The sequence below is a fragment of the Erpetoichthys calabaricus genome, chromosome 3, assembly GCF_900747795.2.
Source record: "Erpetoichthys calabaricus chromosome 3, fErpCal1.3, whole genome shotgun sequence".
In the NCBI taxonomy this organism is placed as follows: domain Eukaryota; kingdom Metazoa; phylum Chordata; class Cladistia; order Polypteriformes; family Polypteridae; genus Erpetoichthys; species Erpetoichthys calabaricus.
The window spans coordinates 278,754,665-278,774,403 of NC_041396.2; the positions used below are offsets into that span (position 1 = coordinate 278,754,665).

Consider the following 19,739-nt stretch of genomic DNA (forward strand, 5'->3'; position numbering starts at 1 on the left):
AAGTTTGTTGTATAAACAATTCTGTCACACAAGAGTTTGCTACATAAAGCAGTGATTTTGAATAATTGATTCTGTCACGATATTGTGGTGTACATTGTTATATCCGTCGATCAAAACTACTGGAGCGATTTTGCTTTAAAAAAGTTAGTATGTAGAAACTGACAGTTTGAATTATGCGTGCTAAGTTTTATTCTGAGTGAATGATTTGCATTTGTACTATCGAGCTACTGCCTCTCATTCTGACACACAGAAGGACATCAAATTGTGTTGATAGATGTCAAATGCTTGTAAATCTCTTGCAAACTTTTTAAGTCCAAATTTTGACTCGTCACAATACTTTACCTATTGTAAATGGTGGGAATGTAAGGCAAAATCCTACGCAATACATACCAAGAAACATACATACAAAATAAAAAGTATTTATAAAAAGAATGTTTATATGTTGGCCAAAAAATATTAAAAAAAAAAAAAAACTGACAGCCCACGGATCGTCTGCCCGGTGTGCATCAGGTGGGTTATACAGACAATTTTATTAGGATTCTTACCATTTCTTTAAGGCTCCTTATGATGATAATGTACGTAACATGTTACTCTCTACAAAGTAATTTAATAATAAATTTACTTTTTTTAAATATATATCGAAATAAGAACACAAAAGTGAAAATACTCTAGGACTAAACATGTGTCTTCTATTTTATTAAAATGTCTAAATTGAAGGAAGGATATTGTAAATAAAACTACTTAATAACAACGAATACCGTTCTTAGTTCAACAAGACAATCTCGCTAAAGTTCATCCAAAAATAATATCCAATAGGAATAAAGTAATACACTTTGCCCATGTCAAGTGCTTCCAGTGAAGGCTCTAATGTGGCTGGCCATGAGACTAAAGAGCAGCGCCTAACGTTCGCCACCGGCCACTTAGGACGCAGTCTGCGAACTGACGGCTTCTGCCAAGGCTGTACGCGAGTCGGTCACCTGGTGCAGTTGTGGCGTCCTTTTTTCCTCGAAGCAGCTCCCTCCGCGGCGTTCAAGGAAACAGCCTTCCAAGAAGTCGACAGTGACAGATTCTCAGAAGCGGCGCCTCTGGATGAACCATTCGAACCGCCCGATTGTAAAGCGGGAGGAGTGTACAAAGAGAGACGCCGCGTCAGAGTTTGAATTTCTAACACTCGATGGTTAAAAGATGACAGAGTGTGCTGATTGACCTGTCAGACTCAGAATTTCTCTGGGGTTACTGCAAATCAGGACACTGTCACCCCAGAAGTTAAAGGGCCTCACCTTTAACCGCGATTTGCTTCCCCCTTTCCTGTGATGGTTCGGTCGGTCATATGAATGTCACATGTCTATGCAAATACGATCAGAGTTCAGTTTCTGAGAAATCGAATGGGAGGAGGTGTGTGGTGGAGAGCGAGTCGCAAAAAATGAGGAGGTGGTGGCGAGGGGGCTAATGGAGTTCACTAATGCCCTTACCTTTGAAGGGCCAGTAAATAACCGAAGGGGTCAAGGGAAAATCGAGCGAAAAAGTATGTGGAGATAGTTGCCGTCGCTCTTTTGACGTGACAGAACCAAATAAGTGCGGAATACTGGCAGATTTGACGAGAGCAACCTTCCTGACAGCTTGCCGGTTGACATTCACCATGCACAACTTAGAAATACAAGCCTCACAACTTTATTTTTAAGAACACGTCAGCCTTCTTCCACTCCTCTTCACATACCAAAAATACTTTTATAAATCTTTGAAAGGCCATTAAATAGAACACTTTATGGCGCAAAAATACTTTCAGTCCAAGCCCAGCAGCACATTTTATATCCTTCAGAAAACTGTTAGGTTGGCATTGGGGTCAGCCAAGATTCAAAACCACTGGTTAGAAGATTCTGGTGACCAATACATAGTCACTTTAATTAGGAATAGAAGCTGAATTCTCAGCTCTGTAATTTCAATAGAAACCTTGAATCCTGAAACTGCCAGTCCTCCATATGCGGAAATACATAAACACTTATACTGCACCTGTAAAACACTTACTTATATGCACTCCTGAAAGATTCTTTGAACAAAAAAATCTGCATTTTTAGGCAAGGAAGACATATTGGTTTGGATACTAGTTCACTTCTGGGTCCAAAATGACATTAACATTTACAACACAATTTTGTCAGTTAACCTAAAGTGTACTTCTTTAGGAAGAGCACATGGAAAAATTAAATATAGACATGGCAAGACTTTGAACCCTTGTTCCTGGACATCCACTCAAAACCACTATCCAGATTATACATTGCTCTATCTAAATATCTATGAACTAAAATATTAAAAACCCTGATCCACCTTTAAAGGATAACTGTTTATGCTTCTGCGTGTCTGTGTTTCCATCTAGATGCTATGTCTCTTCCATTTCAACAGATGATGCATCACAATCATTGGCAGTAATAAAATGCACTACTACTGTACAAATGTGTTGGAATGGTACATGCAATGAAAATGTTGCTGTTATATGCCATTTGATGTGAGATCTTTAAAAGCAGTGTAATGTTTGTGATGCACCATCTATTGGAATGACAAATGCAATGCAGTTCATTACTACATGTATTACAAAATACATTCCAATAGATGACACACTGAAAAGATTAACACTAAGGTCTATGTTGATTACTTAGATTTCGACCTGTTTTAAATGGGCAGCACAGCTAGTCTACATAAATAAAATCATAAACTGTTTGGATGTCTCATTGTTTGTCTGTTTTTTGTTTGCCACTTGTTCACAAACATACCAACCAATTTTCTCAAAATTTTGCTTGTGCGTTGCCATAGGTCCAACTTAAAATATAGGCTACAGCAGGGGTGCCCACACATTTTTGGCTTGCAAGCTACCTTTAAAATGACCAGGTCGAAATGATCTACCTACATTAAAAATGATATATATATATATATATATATATATATATATATATATATATATATATATATTATATATATATATATATATATATATATATATATATATACTGTATATACTGAGTATACTTTATACATAAAATATATGTTGTCGTTCCTTGCATAACTGAATAACCCTTATGGCACAATAACAATTCAATACATTTATGGTCACTACAGTATTTGAATTTAATAATCTTCATGTGGGAAAAGGCTGACTCGCACAAATAAGTAGAGCCAAATAATGCAGTCAAGGAGGTAGCACATTTCCTCATGTTTGGGTACTTTTCCTCTGTGAGTAAGTTCCAAAACTGTCCATGAACCCCATACTTCAGCTGAATGTCATCCTGTAGTGTCAAAATCTCATCCTCCACTGTAGAGGAGTTTTAGGTGACACAGTGTTGCAATTTTTGATGTGAGTGAATCACCCTCAACATCTTCCCTAAATGGATAGCACTTAAATGTAGCGATTGGCTCAAGTAAAGCTGTGTCTTGAAACTGTCTGTCAAAGTCTGACAGACAATTTTCAATCTCCTCTATGGAGCGTATGCTGTCAAGTTGCGCACGCGCCTTCCATTGCATCTCCAGCTCTGACGCGAAGTTTTGGATGTTCCCCAAATCAAGGCGCTGCAGCTTTGAGGACAGATGTTGCATTTTTTGTTTGAAAGCATTAACTGAACTAATCATATTGACCATGGTTTTGTCTTTTCCTTACAGCTGTAAATTAAGCTCATTCAAAATGCTGGTCAGATTGGAAAAAAAATGCCAAGTCTAACAGCCATTGATCGTTATTAAGTTGCTTGTATTCTGCATGTTTAATGACAAGAAGAAACTCCTTTTTCTCCGGCCAGGGGTCTCGAAATCTCAGCAGGAATTTCTCCCTAGCCATCTGTCTCAACGAAGGCCTTTTTTATCATCTCTCCATCTTGGAAAGACTTCTTATGCTTAATGAATGACTCACCCGGAATGATGCTTCTGTGTGTCTGCCTTTGCTTTTGAATTCAGCCATGTGAAAAATGACGGCTGTCCGATTAACTGTGATTTTAGTTCCCTCTCCTTTCTCTTTCTCAGATCACTTTTCAGAAGGAAGTCGGTTTCATAGTTTTTATGAACAGTTCGAAAGTGCCTTTCCACATTTTTCTTCTTTGGATAGATTGACAGATCAGACAAATGCACTTCGATTGTGACATTGTGAGAAAAAAAAATCCTCTTCCAATTCCACATTCAGCCCATACCCTCCCCAAACAATTTTTTTTTAATTCCCTTCTTTAGTCGATATAAATTGGAAGGCTAACTAGCCAGAGTTTTGCAGTAGCTCGCACATTTGATCGTGCGTGTGGGATGACCAGTGTGTTAGAAGAAAAGAGATCTCAGACTGGCCGCCCTGTATGTCAATCAAGTGGTAAATGCCATAAGGAGGATATATGATAGACTAACATTTAAAAAAAATTTTTTTTGAATGCAACGCGATCTAACTGCACTACCTTTCCGATCTACCAGTCGATCGCGATCGACGTATTGGGCACCCCTGGTCTACAAAATATGTTGTATTGGGAAAAGGGTTTTATGGTGGGAGGAGGGCAACCGAAAAACCATGCTGACATGGGGACTACAATTCCCTTCAGGTGCTGGGTATGATGGGAGGATGGCATTGGCATGCACAAAGTTTTTATAGGTATACACAGTATTTTCTTCTCAGCTAATTTATATATCAGTTTCATTGCCTTGCTGGATTACAGCTTTTGCCTAAGAGTTTGTCTTTTTGTCTTTTGTCTAGCCATGGTGAATTCTCAAAAGACAGTTTTTCCATGTTTGTTTATACCTTGGTAATGTTAGGTTCTTCAGTGAGTACTAAAATAAATGCTTAAAGTTAATTTGCTTCTTCTTCAGGATGGAAAAGTAGTCAGCACTAAAGCCTTAATGCCTTGTCACATCAGATGGTTTTTCCAGCAATTTTCAGTTGTAGCCTTCATTTACATAATCTTAGAGAGACAAAGGGAGTCAGCCGTGTATTCTCACGAAGGCTCATCATCTAATCTGACATGCCTAGTAACATAGACCAGCTAGTCTGCTACGCACCTCGACACCATCAAACAGGTTTGATTTTGTCTTCAGTCGCAGGGATGGGCTCTGTTGAGTTGACAATCAATGAATTCTCTTGCATTAGTACAATTTAATGATGAAAAATAAGGTACACTGGTGTTTTAGGCCTCAAAAAAAGAAGAGAAGTTCACCTGTTTAATGTCTCATGTTTTACATACCAGAACAAATTGGAATAAAGTAAAAATAAAAAAGGGCCAAGCATGTGGCTGAATTTGCTGCAGCTGTTAACCGTTCATACAGCACTAGCTCCATCAGGTAGCACATTATTGGCTGTTTTGAAAAGGGGCTAGCATGACTATGTTGGAAGGTCAGCATGCACTCAGTAACTTAAACATACTCAGCGATTTTCAGTTGTTTAAATTGACATGGTCTGGTGACGAGATCAGTAACAGCAGTCAACAAGTCTGACATGCCCTATGACTGTAATCGACTTTACATGTTCAGGAGAATGGGTTCAAGTCTTGGCCTGGTCACTATCTGTGTTAAATTTGAACTAGGTACTCCAGTTTTCTGTCACATGCCCATGTGTGTTTTAAGTTAATTGGCCTAGTATGAGTGACTGTTGATCTCTTTGTGTTTGTGTCTTAGGCCTCAGCCTCCCCAAACCCATGATTTGCTAAGTTGAATTAACCAGGTTCATAAAATTAGGGGGAGGATAATTGTATGTGATAAAATTAACTTGAAATGAGAATCATCTTCAAAATGAAGATAAAGAGATGTACTACAAAATTAAGAAAACAGCAAAAGTATACTTGGAAAAATATACAGTATAAAGACAGCATAATAGATCTGAGTTTTTGAGGGGTGAGAAATACTTAACACAAACAGCTTTATAAAGAGTATCCTTATTCAACCAGGGGTTGGATGGCATAGGGTACTGGACATGCCTTGTGGAACCGTGGGGTCGTGCCACTCTTAAGTACAATTTTAGCTCTAATGTGCTGAAGAGTCCCAATGCCACTCTTAAATACAGGGGCGGCATTTTTTAGTATCAGCTCAGGGTTCTTTCCTGTGGTCTGTTGCACAACAGGCAAAGCACAAAGGCTTTTAATATCTCTCCAGTCAACTCCCATCTTTCTTAACCACTCCCGGCCCCATAATGGTCCACCTCCATTCTGTATTATGTGTAAATCAAGTACCACTTTCCTTCCATTATACTCTACTGTCACATGCAGCACTCCAATAGGCATAACCTTTTCACCTGTGTATGTTCTGAGAAGAACAGAAGAGGGGTTCAGCTTGTTCTTCTTGAAAAGCACCTTGTAATCTTTCAGTGACATAACTGAAACAGCTGAGCCAGTGTCCAATTCCATTTTTACCACCTGGCCATTTACCTTGGGGGTGAGCCATATTGCCTGCTTGTCTTTTCAACTAAGGCTAAATAATTCCAGACTGGCTAATGCATCTTCACTATCAATGTCAGAGACTTCTTCAACATTATGCACATTTTTCTATTCGCTGTGATGCATTTTGTTTTCCGCACTCCACTTTGCCTTTCCACTACGACAAACTCTTTGAATATGGCCCATTTTATGGCACTGTCTGCACTCTTCATTTTTAAATCTGTGCTGTGAGGGAAGATGGGACTTGCCTCCACAGCGATAGCAGGTCCTTTTATATATTTTGTTTATCCTGGCCGCTGCCATTTTATTCACGCTGCTCGTATTCATATGAGGGTCCAAACAGGCCATAAATCATATATTTCTGTGTGTAATCTATTGGTTTACGTGTGAACACTATTGGTTTATGAATATTCACTCCTCTTTGTAGTTCAAGTGCATCTTCAGCTGCAGTTTCCATTGAAATAGCAATTTCTACTGCCCGTTTAAATGTCAAATCTGCCTCAGTTAACAGCCTCTTCTGGAATCCCTCTTGAAGGATTCCACAAACCAAACGATCACGCAATGGATCGTTTAGCCCGTCACCAAACTGACAATATTCTGATAACCATTTCAGTTCTGCCACATAAGCCACAATTGTCTCAACCTCGTTCTGATTACGCTTATGGAATCTGAAACGATCCATGATCAGTAATGGCTTTGGTGACAAATGATCCCGCATTACACAGACTAAGCCGTTACAACTTTTCTCAGCGGGTTTGTCTGGGGCAGTTAAACTACAGAGAAGGCCATAAGCTTTCCCTCCCATGGCACTCAGTAGCACAGGAACGTGTTTTTCGGCTGGAATATAATTTGCAGCAAAATACTGTAGCAGCCTTTCAAAATACATGTTCCAATCTTCCGTGGAACTATCAAAAACATCTATCTTTCCAATGTACGACATGTTTGCAACTTATCGCGTTGGGTCCTTGCTTTTCTGCTTACTTGGTGTGGTTTTCACTGCAGTTATTCAGTGTCACAGTGCTGAAAATTATCTTCTTGATCTCATCTCCACTGTCATGTATTTGTAATGCATTACACTATCGTAGCCTTTTTTTCCTGGACGACCAGACAGCGTGTGCCTTTTCTTTCGTGTCTTTATTGAACAATAACAACTAACAAAATGTGCAAGGCATTACCAATCATATCACTAGGTGTCAACCCACAATCAGACTTCAATAGCTGAACTGAAATGCATACTTATACTGATATATAACATTGGCCATTTAAGGCTTTATATGTTAAAAGGAAGATTTTGAAGTCTGCCCTAAACTTGTCCAGGATCCAGTGTAAGGATTTAAGAATTGGAATCATGTGTTCATATTTTTCTTGTTCTTGTAATAATTCTTGCAGCAGCATTTTGAATTAAATAGAGCTGTGTAAAGAACAATTTGAACATCCAGTGAACACCATATTGCAGTAGTCAATCCTACTAGAATTAAATAAATGAAATAATTTATCAGTATCTCGCTTATTTAGAAAATGCCTTAATTTCCCAACATTTTTAAGATGAAAGAAACGTTTTGGACAATTTTGTAAGGTGCACTTTAAATGACATGCCAGAGTCAAAGATAATGCTTAGATTGTAGGTTCAGTAAAACTAATGGTGATTCCAATCGAGTTAAATGATGACAAAATATTGTTGCGATCAGCATCTTTCCCTCTAATAATTAACATCTCTATTGTCTGTGTTTAAAGACAAGTAGTTCTCATCCATTTAGTCCTTTTAACTCACTACCACGTCTAATTAAAGACAACATTGGAGAAATGTCATTTGGTCTAAAAGAAAGGTATAACTCAGTTTCATCTGTGCATGAGTGAAAATGAATGTTATGATAGACTCCAGTGGAAGCATGTAAAGTGAAAACAGTGAGTCCCAGTACTGAGCTATGCAGGACACCATATCTCAGTTCTGTGTGTAATGATAGAATACTGTTGGCACAGTTCTGCATACTGGAGTTAATTTGATAAATAAAAACTAATCCAGGCAAGGACATTGCATGTAAGCCCAATGTCATTTTCCAGCCTGTGTATTAAAATAGAATGGGCAATGGTGTCAAACACTGCACATAAGTCTAACAACATTATTACAGTGGAGTTTCCTTCATCAGAGGATATTATACTGTTGTTTACATCACGCATTAGTGCTTTTTTTGTACTATGATCAGTGAGAAGGCTAGACTGGAATTTCTCAAGTAAGTTGTGATGTGTAAGGTGTGACTGAAGCTGACTGGTGATTACTTTTTCAAGTATTTCAGAGAGAGAGAGGGTAAATTTGAAATGGGTCTGTAATTATTAAATATATGTGGGTCTAGCTCTAACTTTTTAAGTAATGGTTTGGTGACTGATGCTTTTAATGCATCAGGTACTGCACTATGCAGTAATGAGCTATTGATAATACTAAGAATGGGTGTTGCAAGAACATCAATAGCGCTTTTTATTAGCTTTGTTGGCACTGTATCTAGGAAAAAGTCATAGGTTTCATTTTAGAAATGAAAGTTAAGACTTAAGTATTAAAATTTCTAAATTGTTGAATGCAAGGCAAGACATGGTTTGTCAGGCTAGTATGTAGTTTACACTGTGATGCTGAGATCTGGAATCTTATATTTTTAATTTTCTCATTAAAGAAGTTCATAAAGTCTGTCTGTTGGTATTTTGCACTGTAGGTCTGAATTCCCATTTGTTAAATTAGCCACTGCTCTAAACAGTACATAATAATTATTATCTATTATTTTAGAACAGTAATCTGAATGAGCTTTAAAGAGAGCTTTTTATATTTTAACACTGTCTGTCCATGCAGTTTCAAAGACCTACAGCTTTGTTGTTCTCCATCTACGCTCCAGTTGTTCGACACTTGAATTTAAGAGCTTGAGTGCTCTCGTTAAACCAGGGTGAGTCTCTGTGATTTGATCACTTTTGTTTGTTTGTTTTAATTTGAACCACTGCATCCAGAGCATCTCTCAAGGTCATATTCTAATTTGATGTTAGCTGATTTAAATTGTTTTCCACGTTTACATTTGATGTTAATTGATCTAAATGGTTTTCCACAATTGCACTGGTGTTCACTTGCCCAGCCAGGATGCCATCATAATGGAGGTACAACATAAATGGATGGACATCTCAGCTGGAAGTGGTGTTGTTCCATGCTTCAGTTGGGAGGCAAAGACAATGAATGGACAGCAGGAGACTGCTTCTTGAGGCCAGGTGTTCTCGCAATGCACTAGGTGTCAGTGGTCTTCTGGAGCAGCTCCAGTTTCAACAGCTGCAGGGTTGTGTGGGAGGTGAGTTGGAGTCACAAGCAGAGGAGAAGGAGGATAAAACTCACCTGGAAGGAGTGTAGGAGAAAGAATTTTACTATTGTGGAAGAAACATGTTTGTGTAAATAATATTTTGTTAAAATAAAACGTTTATTGAAACTGGGACTTGTTTTGGGGTCAGTTGTGTTTGGGGTTGGGGGCTGTAACTCCAGCAAGTGTTCACACTAGATTTATTTGCACTAGTTAATTCAGATTCTGCTCAGATTTAACTAACTATTTGTTCCTAAGTTCTTTCTGTACCTCCTACTAATTCTTTCATTTAACTTACATTAACTAATAGTATTGTTAAATGGGCATGGGTTTTTGAATGGTTTCCTTTCCTTTTTGGCTTTAGTTTGGTATCTGATCAAAACAATTATAGACTTTGTTTCTGATTTAGGAGCACTTCCTCCTACTGAACTATTTTCATGGTGACCTGAAACCGTATTGCATCTACCCTAATCGTGGTTTCCTCATTCACTTATTCAAGAGTGTAGCTATACGTAGATAAATTAATCGACAATGTACTGGATCATCCTTTACAAATCATGCAAGTTGTCCTTGGAAGAAGCAAATACATAATGGCCTGCATGGATATGTACGGTGAGTTTATCCCTTCATTGATTTTGCTCCATTTCACAAAGGGATCAGAGTCTGTCTTGGCATTCTCATGTAGAAGGCATTAACAAACGCTTAACAAGACACCACCAGACCATCATAGGCCACACCTAGACTTACTCATAGAGGACAAATGATGTTCACCAATTAGCCTAAAATGTGCATAGTTTGCATATTGGAGGAAAACCCGAGTCCATAGAGAAAAGCAAACACAAGCATGGAGAGAATGTGTAATGTCCACATAAACAGCAATCAGACTATATTATAAATCTAGTCTCCTGGGGTTGCTTCTACAATGCTTTATTAATCACTGTGGTTGATTGGGTGGTTTGACTTGCTATCCAGCTGTTCCGGTCCTTCCTCAGAGCTCCATGTCCGTCCCTCCTAAAGCCAGGTGCTCAGTGGAAGATTAGAAGCCTCCAGCATAGAACAGTACTGTTCTTCAATTCCACAGGGTTTATATACTGTGTAACTCTTCTTGCTGGCTAGAACCCCCAAACAAATTCTAGGTCCATTTACAGGGGAGACACATAGGTGTGTTGACCAAACATATTAAAGCCAGGTCTCCTGAGTTTGTCTTCTCTAGAGTTTCACATGAATTGAACCTTTAATGAGCAGAAAATAGCAAATAAAGCTGGGTTGGATAATACACGATGGCACAGTCGCTAGCACCTCATGAATCCAGCGTCCATATCCGTGTACATTTTGCTCTGGATACATTCATTTACACTTACATTTACATGTATTTGCTTGGCAGGTGCTTTTATCCAAAGCAACTTACAAAGGAGGTAAACATGATCGAGTATTATTAGGCTAGGGCCTGTTTGTTCAACAAGTATAACAGGATGGGTAACAGAAGTTGATTGCCACAACTAAAGAGATGTAATAACAAATAATTTACAATCATGGGTTACAATCAATACAGCAATTAAACTTAAACAACGACTTCCTATATTTCCAAAGATGTGCAGGTTAATGTAATATTCTTTTGCTTTATCTTCTAAAATCTTTCAATAAATCTATAAATATCAAAGGAACTTTGTTTTGTTTTCACATTTGAAATAAAATGCAGGGGAAAAAAAAGCTAGACAAAAAAGCTAGCAGTTTAGCTGGGTCACAGCATAGGCAAATCCCACCTGATTTTTGAAATTCTAACTTTTCTGCTACAAAAAGAAGCTGACAAAAACAACTGCAAACAAAGGAAAAGTCAAAACTAGATCATCAAGGAAGCCAGGCACCAAAACCAAATTGCTGGGCAGAACCTAAAGCCAAAAACGTTTTCTATAATTCTGAACCAAAAATCTAACTGAAAAATACTATAGCAACCATCAACCATCATTTCGCAAAGGAAACCACTGTGCCAATGACATCATACAATGTTACATCTGGGATAGGCCCCCTAGCAACCACACACTGCATTATGATAACAGGACAACAAAATGGCATTGCAGTGAAACCATAACAAGAATGAATCTACAGTGTGTCTTCTAATTGCCATAGGGGACAAATGACCATCTTGCCTGGGATGAAGGATGATTTATTGCCCAGCCAGAAGACCATAATGAAGTGACTGTGGGAATGGAGACACAAGCCAGCCAAAACGTCTTGCAATCTGCGTCCCAGGTGGGAAGGAGGAATAATGGATGAACTGGGAAAAGGTGGATACCGGGTGCAGTTCATTAACCCAACACGGAAAGCGTCAGTGCTCCTCTCGGCTGATCCCAGTTAGGATATCTGCAGGGTTGCATGGGAGCTGGAATGCAGAAATGCAACTCTGTCACTCTCTTTGGGTGTCGCCAGAAGGCACAGCCAGTGGAGGACAACACCTGACCCGGAAGAGCTCCTTACAGGCAGTGCAGTGACACTGGACTCATTCTGACTTAAAAAGAGGACCGCCACCTCATCTTGGGGAGTCAGAGTCTGGAGGCAGCAGACTAAAGTCACCAAGAGGAGCGGAGAAGAGGAAGACCATTTATTTTTTCATAATTTAGAGTATTTGTGGCTGTGTGCACTGGAAAAGAGGTTGGTGAAAATAAAAATCTATTATTTTAAACCCAAAGTTGTGTTGGGTGATATTGTGTCTGATGTGGTTACAGTCTAAAGATAGTAACCATACAGAGGAAGTCCAAAAGCATGCAATTTGCCAAATTACCCTGTAACAAAATTTTATACAAAGCTGCAAAATTTCATTTTCATCTGAATCATTACTCCCCTCTCACCTTGTTAAACTTTTATATTTTTGCCCCACTTTTGAGACTGTGTAGGTCATAAGACTGCTTGAAGAGTTTGAGGCTAGGCTGATTTGAACTGGTGAGGCCTATACTTTGGGTTCAGACCTGTGTAGAATGCAGGTTTAGGTTTTGTTTTTGAGGTTTGTCATCTTTTTTGAGATTGGGAAGCAGTTTTATTTTTATACTTTAGCCAAAGGAGAGAAATGTTAAATGTCTGTACATTATTTGTCTTGGAAGTACACTAATGTCCAAGTCAAAAACAAAATTAGAAGTGTAAAAAGAAATTCTACAACAACATTTAATTTCTATAGCACATTTTCATACAAACAATGTAACTGAAGGTGCTTTACAAGATGTCAAAGAAGTAATTATATGCAAAGAAAAACAAATTAAAATTAGATAAGAATAATGATACATAAATATATATAAAATTAAGAGTCCTTAAATATAGATTTTCTCTATGTCTATAATGATAGGCCGATGATAAGGTCACTGGGTATTCTACCTAACATAAATTTCATACATAAAGTAGCTTTTTATTGTTTGTTTGTTTTTTTAAAGCTTCACCTTAGAGAAATCAAGGCAGAGGGTTTTGTGGCAGGTTGGGTATCGGCTATCATTCAAACATCACAGGTGGCTGCACAGAACTTTGAACAAGTAGTGGTGGCAAAAGAACCGGAAAAGAAAACAGAGAAAAGTAAAGTGTGGGGAACAGCCCGGACACAGACAGGTAGACACGATGGTTTCACCACACACACGTTTATTTACATTATTTACATTCATCTCAGTGCACATACCCAGTGCCGCAGCACCAACCACCCCTTAAGTACTTGGCCACAACACAATGCCTTCTAGTCTCTTGGTCCGCCTCCACTCCTCTCCTCGTAGCTCTGTCCTTCTTCCACCCGACTCTTGCCAATGACTGGAAAGAGGCGGCCCCTTTTATACACCTCCTGGGCATCCCATCCGGGCATGAACCCCAGCCGGGTGCCACAAAAGATTAATAAAGACTGCAGATTCATTGAGGAATGTGGAAATTCTATGCATATCTACTTTATTAAGGGTAAAGGTATTGAAAAACTGGGTGTTTAGAGGTCTTATAAAATGATCTACAGTGTTAGCCTGGTGTTTCTCTTTTGGTGAAGTATTCCAGATTTTTGGAGCATAATAGCATAAGGCTGATTCATCATTTCTTTTATGCTTAGCTCTTGGAATAATAAGTAGACTATTATTAGAAGATCTAAGGTTACAACTTGGAATGTAGAGTGATAGGTACTCCAAAATATAGGAAGGAGCAAGATTATTTAAAGCTTTATGTACCATTAATAGTATTATAAAGTTAATTCCAAAAAACATCAGTAACCATTGCAATGACAGTAAAACTGTTTAGATGTACTCATAATTTCTTTTTCTGGGTGGGATTGTTGCTGCTGCATTCTTAACTAATTGCAACCGATTGATGTCTTTTTTAGGTAGACTATACAGGAGTATATTACAGTAATCTAGCCAACTAAAAACAAAACTGTGAAATAATTTCTCAGCCTCTTGCAATGTTATAAGAGATCTAACTTTTGCAATGTTCCTTAAATAGAAAAACAGATCAGAGTCCACACCTAAATTCTTTACTAACGCCTTTACTATGAATTCAAAAGTATCAAGTTTATTTCAAACGCCCTCATTGTTTCCATTTTTTACTATCACTAAGATGTCAGTTTTGTTATTATTAAGCTTGAGGAAGTTACTCCTCATCCATTCAAAAATACAAGACATACATTGGGTCAAAAATGCCAGCGCATTAGGGCCATCAATTGCTATAGAAAAGTAAAGCTGCCTGTCATTAGCATAGCTGGGGTAGGTCACCTTGTGCTCTGAAATAATCTGGCTTAATGGAAGCATTCATCTTCTTCTCCTTCTTCTTTTGGCTGCTCCTGTTAGAGGTTGCCACAGCGGATCATCTTCTTCCATATCTTTCTGTCCTCTGCATCTTGTTCTGTTACACCCAACACCTGCATGTCCTCTCTCACCACATCCATAAACCTTCTCTTAGGCCTTCTTCTTTGTCTCTTGCCTGGCAGCTCTATCCTTAGCATCCTTTTCCCAATATACTCAGCATCTCTCCTCTGCACATGTCCAAACCAACGCAATCAATGCAACCGTCCAACTTGAGCTGACCCTCTAATGTACTTGCTTCTAAACCTATCCATCCTTGTCACACCCAATGCAAATCTTAACATCTTTAACTCTGCCATCTCCAGCTCTGTCTCCTGCTTTCTAGTCAGTGCCACCATCTCCAACCCATATAACATAGCTGGTCTCACTACTGTCCTTTAGACCTTCCCTTTCACTCTTGCTGGTACCCATTTGTCACAAATTACTCCTGACACTCTTCTCCACCCATTCCACCCTGCCTGCACTCTCTTTTTCACCTCTCTTCCACAATCCCCATTACTCTGTACTGTTGATCCCAAGTATTTAAACTCATCCAACTTCGCCAACTCTACTCCCTGCATCCTCACCATTCTACTGACCTCCCTCTCATTTACACACATGTATTCTGCCTTGTTCCTATTGACCTTCATTCCTCTCCTCTCTGCATATCTCCAGCTCTCCAGGGTCTCCTCAACCTGCTCCCTACTCTCGCTACAGATCACAATGTCATCAGCAAACATCATAGTCCAAGGGGACTCCTGTCTAATCTCGTCTGTCAACCTGTCCATCACCATTGCAAATAAGAGGGCTCAGAGCCGATCCCTGATGTAATCCCACCTCCACCTTGAATGCATCCGTTACTCCTACCGCAGACCTCACCACAGTCTCACTTCCCTCATACATATCCTGTACAACTCTTACATATTTCTCTGCTACTCCCGACTTCCTCATACAATACCACAACTTCTCTCGAGGCAACCTGTCATATGCTTTCTCCAAGTCCACAAAGACGCAATGCAACTCCTTCTGGCCTTCTCTATACTTCTCCATCAACACCCTCAAAGCAAACATCGAAGCATATAGATTGAAAATAACAACAGGGACAGAAATGCTGAAAGATGTCAGGACTACATATGTACCTCAGTTCAGCTTTGTTTTTGTTGTGCTTTTTGTTTCTCACTGGCCCCTTTTCCTCTTATTTATCATGAAGGCCTCACCTCAGGCAGTCTCACCTTTAACTTCACTGGCAGGGTTCAGCCTGCAAATGTTCAAAATGGGGACCAGACTTTAAAAGTTAAAAAATTACTTAAATGTCTGAAAATATCTCAAACATGTCCCTCAAAGGAGAGGAACCATCAAACCTCTGGCTTCAGAGACAAGTCCAATACAGAATTTTAATAGTAAAATTATTTCATTTTAACAAAAGAAGAATAGAAATAGCAAAAGATAAAAAATAAGTTAACAGGGTTTGTCTAAAAAAAGGCAACCCACTGAAAACAAACCCCAATCCATAATTCATGAATCAAACAAACAAAGAAAAATCAATGCATATGATAATATGCTCTCTTCAAGTTCAGACATCATTGACCGACTGAAGGACCTAACCCCTACTCCCTCAAATAGAAAGAATGAGTGCGGTCCTTCAGCGGTATCTTCAGGATGGCTGAGCCTCCTGGGGTTGCACCCACAAAACACAGAGAAAGAAAGCAAAGTTATGCGCATAATATTGAAACACTAGGTAATTAATAAAAAAAAAAATCATGAAATGGGAAAAATGAAAACAAGACCAATCAAAACCTCAAAACTAATCAATAACCTTAAACGACAAATGTTATTAGAAAAACAATGAAATTATTAAACAAATAAAGAGCCTGAGACAGGACTACAATGCTGGCTCAACTCTAACAACTAGGACGAGTAGTCCCCAAACATTTACGTTCACTTATTTGGCTGCTGCCTTTGTCCAAGGCGAATCACAACATTTATGATGCAATTGGCTACAATTCTTTTTCCCATTGGAGCACAGGCAGGTCAAGTGACAGGCTCAGGGTCACACACTGTCAGTATCAGGATTTGAAACCACCACCTCAGGGTCTGAAGTCCAAAGCCTTAACCACTACACCACACTGCCTGTCAAAAATATAAAAATAACATTTGTTTTCAAGGGATAGGCTAAACACAACTGGGAGAGTACAAAGTATTACAGTACACAAAAAAGAAGGCAAACATAACAAAGACCTGGTGCCCATAGGACTTGACTGTACAAATCATCTACCATGGCTACCACATGAGGCTAATTCACTTATCGATAGTATTAATGTGTCACTTCCTGCTCACCTTCCAATTAATACTTTTTCTCCACACCTTGGCCTTGGCTATTTTTTGCTAGGTGAACCTATTGTATGTCTACTGCTCTCCTCAGGAAAAATAACATCCCCCAAAAACTGCTGGTGTCCTTCTACCGCTGCTCTATCAAGAGTATCCTGTGCTACTGCCTCTGCGTGTGGTTTTCCAGCTGCACATTCAGCAGATTGTAAAGACTGCCCAGCAGATTATCGGCTGCACTTTACCATCTCTGGATGAACTGCACAGCTCTCGCTGCCTCAGGAAAGCAGAAAACATTTTAAAAGACTCCTCACACCCCGCTCATGATGTGTTCCAACTGTTGCCATCAGGCAAAAGATATAGGAGCATCAAAACAAAGACTAATAGACTGAATAACAGTTTCTACCCTGTTGCTATTAAGGCACTGAATGCCACCTAATCACCTCCAATGCAGCAGTGCAATAGATGACATCTTGTGCAATAGTGTTCATGTGCAATTAAGGTCTTATGTTGAACGTTTGTGTTCTACCTTATTACTTCTTATCCTTTCTTATCCTTTTTAAATTATATTTATTTATATTTTGACACCACAGGGACTGCACCTAATTTCATTGTATTTGTTACAATGACAATAAAGATATTCTGATTCTGACCTACAACTTAGCATTGCCCAACCATATGGCCAGAAGGGACTTTTACACTCCAGCTCTGTACCACTTCTGGGTAATCGATGAGAATTATTTCAGGGATCCCGGATGACATATATAAACCCTGGGGCTATACACCTAGAGCTCCCTCTAGTGGGTCCAGTTGCTCCAGCACTTTTGTGTTACCACAGAAACTGATTGGTAAGTCCCAGACAGGTTGCATTACCCCAAGGTCCTTGAGAAGCCTAGACATATAGCAATGATATTCCACAATGTCCCCTACTGACTTGGCTGACTCCCAAAATACTAATTGCAGTTCTCTTATATCATGTTTATGACATCTTTGAGGACATTTTATTCTGGTCAGAACTGTTGCTATTACCCAAGATGCATTCAAACCTTTTGTGTTACAGTCAGGTTTAATTCTCTGGTTTGTATTTATTTCCTCTCATATTGTTTTTTACATATTGAATTGTTATTTTTCATATTATTTCAGTTAGTTTTGTTTATTATTTTTTAATCTGGTTTTTCAAACATTCAGCCATTCTGTGCACTTTGAGGGTGTGACACCAAGGGGAAGGCCCAATCTAGAGGCGTCAACCGCTTTATGCCATGTTTCAGACTCCATTACATGACAAAACCATATAATTCACAGAAGTGTCCAGAATTAGTCCCCACCCTGCAAACAACACACAAATCTACAGCAGCCTAGCATAGAAATGAAGGATTGCTTTATAGTAATGATAAACATATCCTAAATTGGATTCTCCTAAAACCCCAAACATAGCTTGTCCCCTACCCAACACTGGACCCTGACTCTCTCATTCAAGGCCCTGCCAAAAACTGGCCAATCAATTGACCTACACCAACTGGGCTAAAGTAGAACTTGTTTAGTCTGACAAGTACCATCAGTGTAAGCAACAGCAACTGTGTATTCGTTGGACTCTGAAACATGTTTACCAGTGCTGGTGGGTAGGGTTCCAAAACTGGATACAGAAAATACAATTCAAAGCTCTGTGGAAGTGAAACTGAAGGATTAGTATAACATAAGCATATACTTAAAAGAGCTCTTAAGTCATCATTTTGGGTCGCAGTGCCATGTTCACGTGCATTCTATTCCTGACAAAGCTTTGCCATCCTGGCAACCTGTTATTGTATGGTATCAAAACTGGGTGGTCGCTTTCCCATAAAATATTGCAGGCACCTAGATATTTAAAATATATGGTTTCTTTATTTAATTTCACTTAGCATGGTGTTTTTTGTGTGGGGATTATACAGTATTTTTCATTTAGTTTTTGGTGTGTGAACACTGAATAGGTCCCAACATGTTATGATTCAGCTGAGGGTTCTATGGCTTTTATTATTGCATATTTGCCCAATGGCTTTATCCAAGTTGGCTTATAAGATAAAGACACAACACAATTATTCACACGTAGATTTATAAAATTGGAAGCCAGGTAGGAAAAGTCAGGTGCATATACTAAACCAGAAAAAACAGCCATTTCAAGAGCTTGACTGCACCTTAAAATGCTTAGATAGATAGATAGATAGATAGATAGATAGATAGATAGATAGATAGATAGATAGATAGATAGATAGATAGATAGATAGATAGATAGATAGATAGATAGATAGATAGATAGATAGATAGATAGATAGATGGAACTTTACCTGTACCCACGGTGAAATTTGGCTTTTAACAGAATATCTTTAAATACATAAATAGACCACTTACACACTTTCAGGGCCATAAACTCAGAAACTTTTGCTTACTGGGGTGTGGCATATCCGGTTATATCACAACAATTTCTGAAACCAAGTCGAGTATGTGTAGTGTTCCTTTTTGTTCTACTTCAAAAACAAAAACAACCAGGTCTGAGTTTTCACAACTTTCCACCTGATAATGCAGTCAGTCAGTCAGTCAGTCATTCTCCAACCTGCTATATCCTAACACAGGGTCACAAGGGGTCTGCTGGAGTCAATCCCAGCCAGCACAGAGAGCAAGGTAGGAAACAAACCCCGGGCAGGATGCCAGCCCACTGCAGGGCACACACACACATACACACCCATCCACACACCAAGCACACACACTAGGGACAATTTAGGATCGCCAATGCACCTAACCTGCATGTCTTTGGACTGTGGGAGGAAACCAGAGCACCCGGAGGAAACCCATGCAGACACAGGGAGAACGTGCAAACTCCACGCAGGGAGGACAGGGGAAGCGAACCCATGTCTCCTAACTGCGAGGCCGCAGCGCTATCACTGCGCCACCACGCCACC

At 39.2% G+C, this 19,739-nt stretch overlaps 2 protein-coding genes across 2 annotated transcripts in view; one reads left to right on the top strand and one right to left on the bottom strand.

The window, feature by feature from the left end:
• bcl6b (BCL6B transcription repressor) overlaps window positions 1–1,095 on the bottom strand; it is a 51,522-nt gene extending 50,427 nt beyond the window's left edge. The window contains exon 1 of the mRNA XM_051924872.1: window positions 978–1,095. The gene's annotated coding sequence lies outside the window, so the exon portion shown is untranslated. The remainder of the gene's footprint in view (window positions 1–977) is intronic.
• plscr3b (phospholipid scramblase 3b) overlaps window positions 1–19,739 on the top strand; it is a 482,910-nt gene that overhangs the window by 25,750 nt on the left and 437,421 nt on the right. The window lies entirely within an intron of this gene.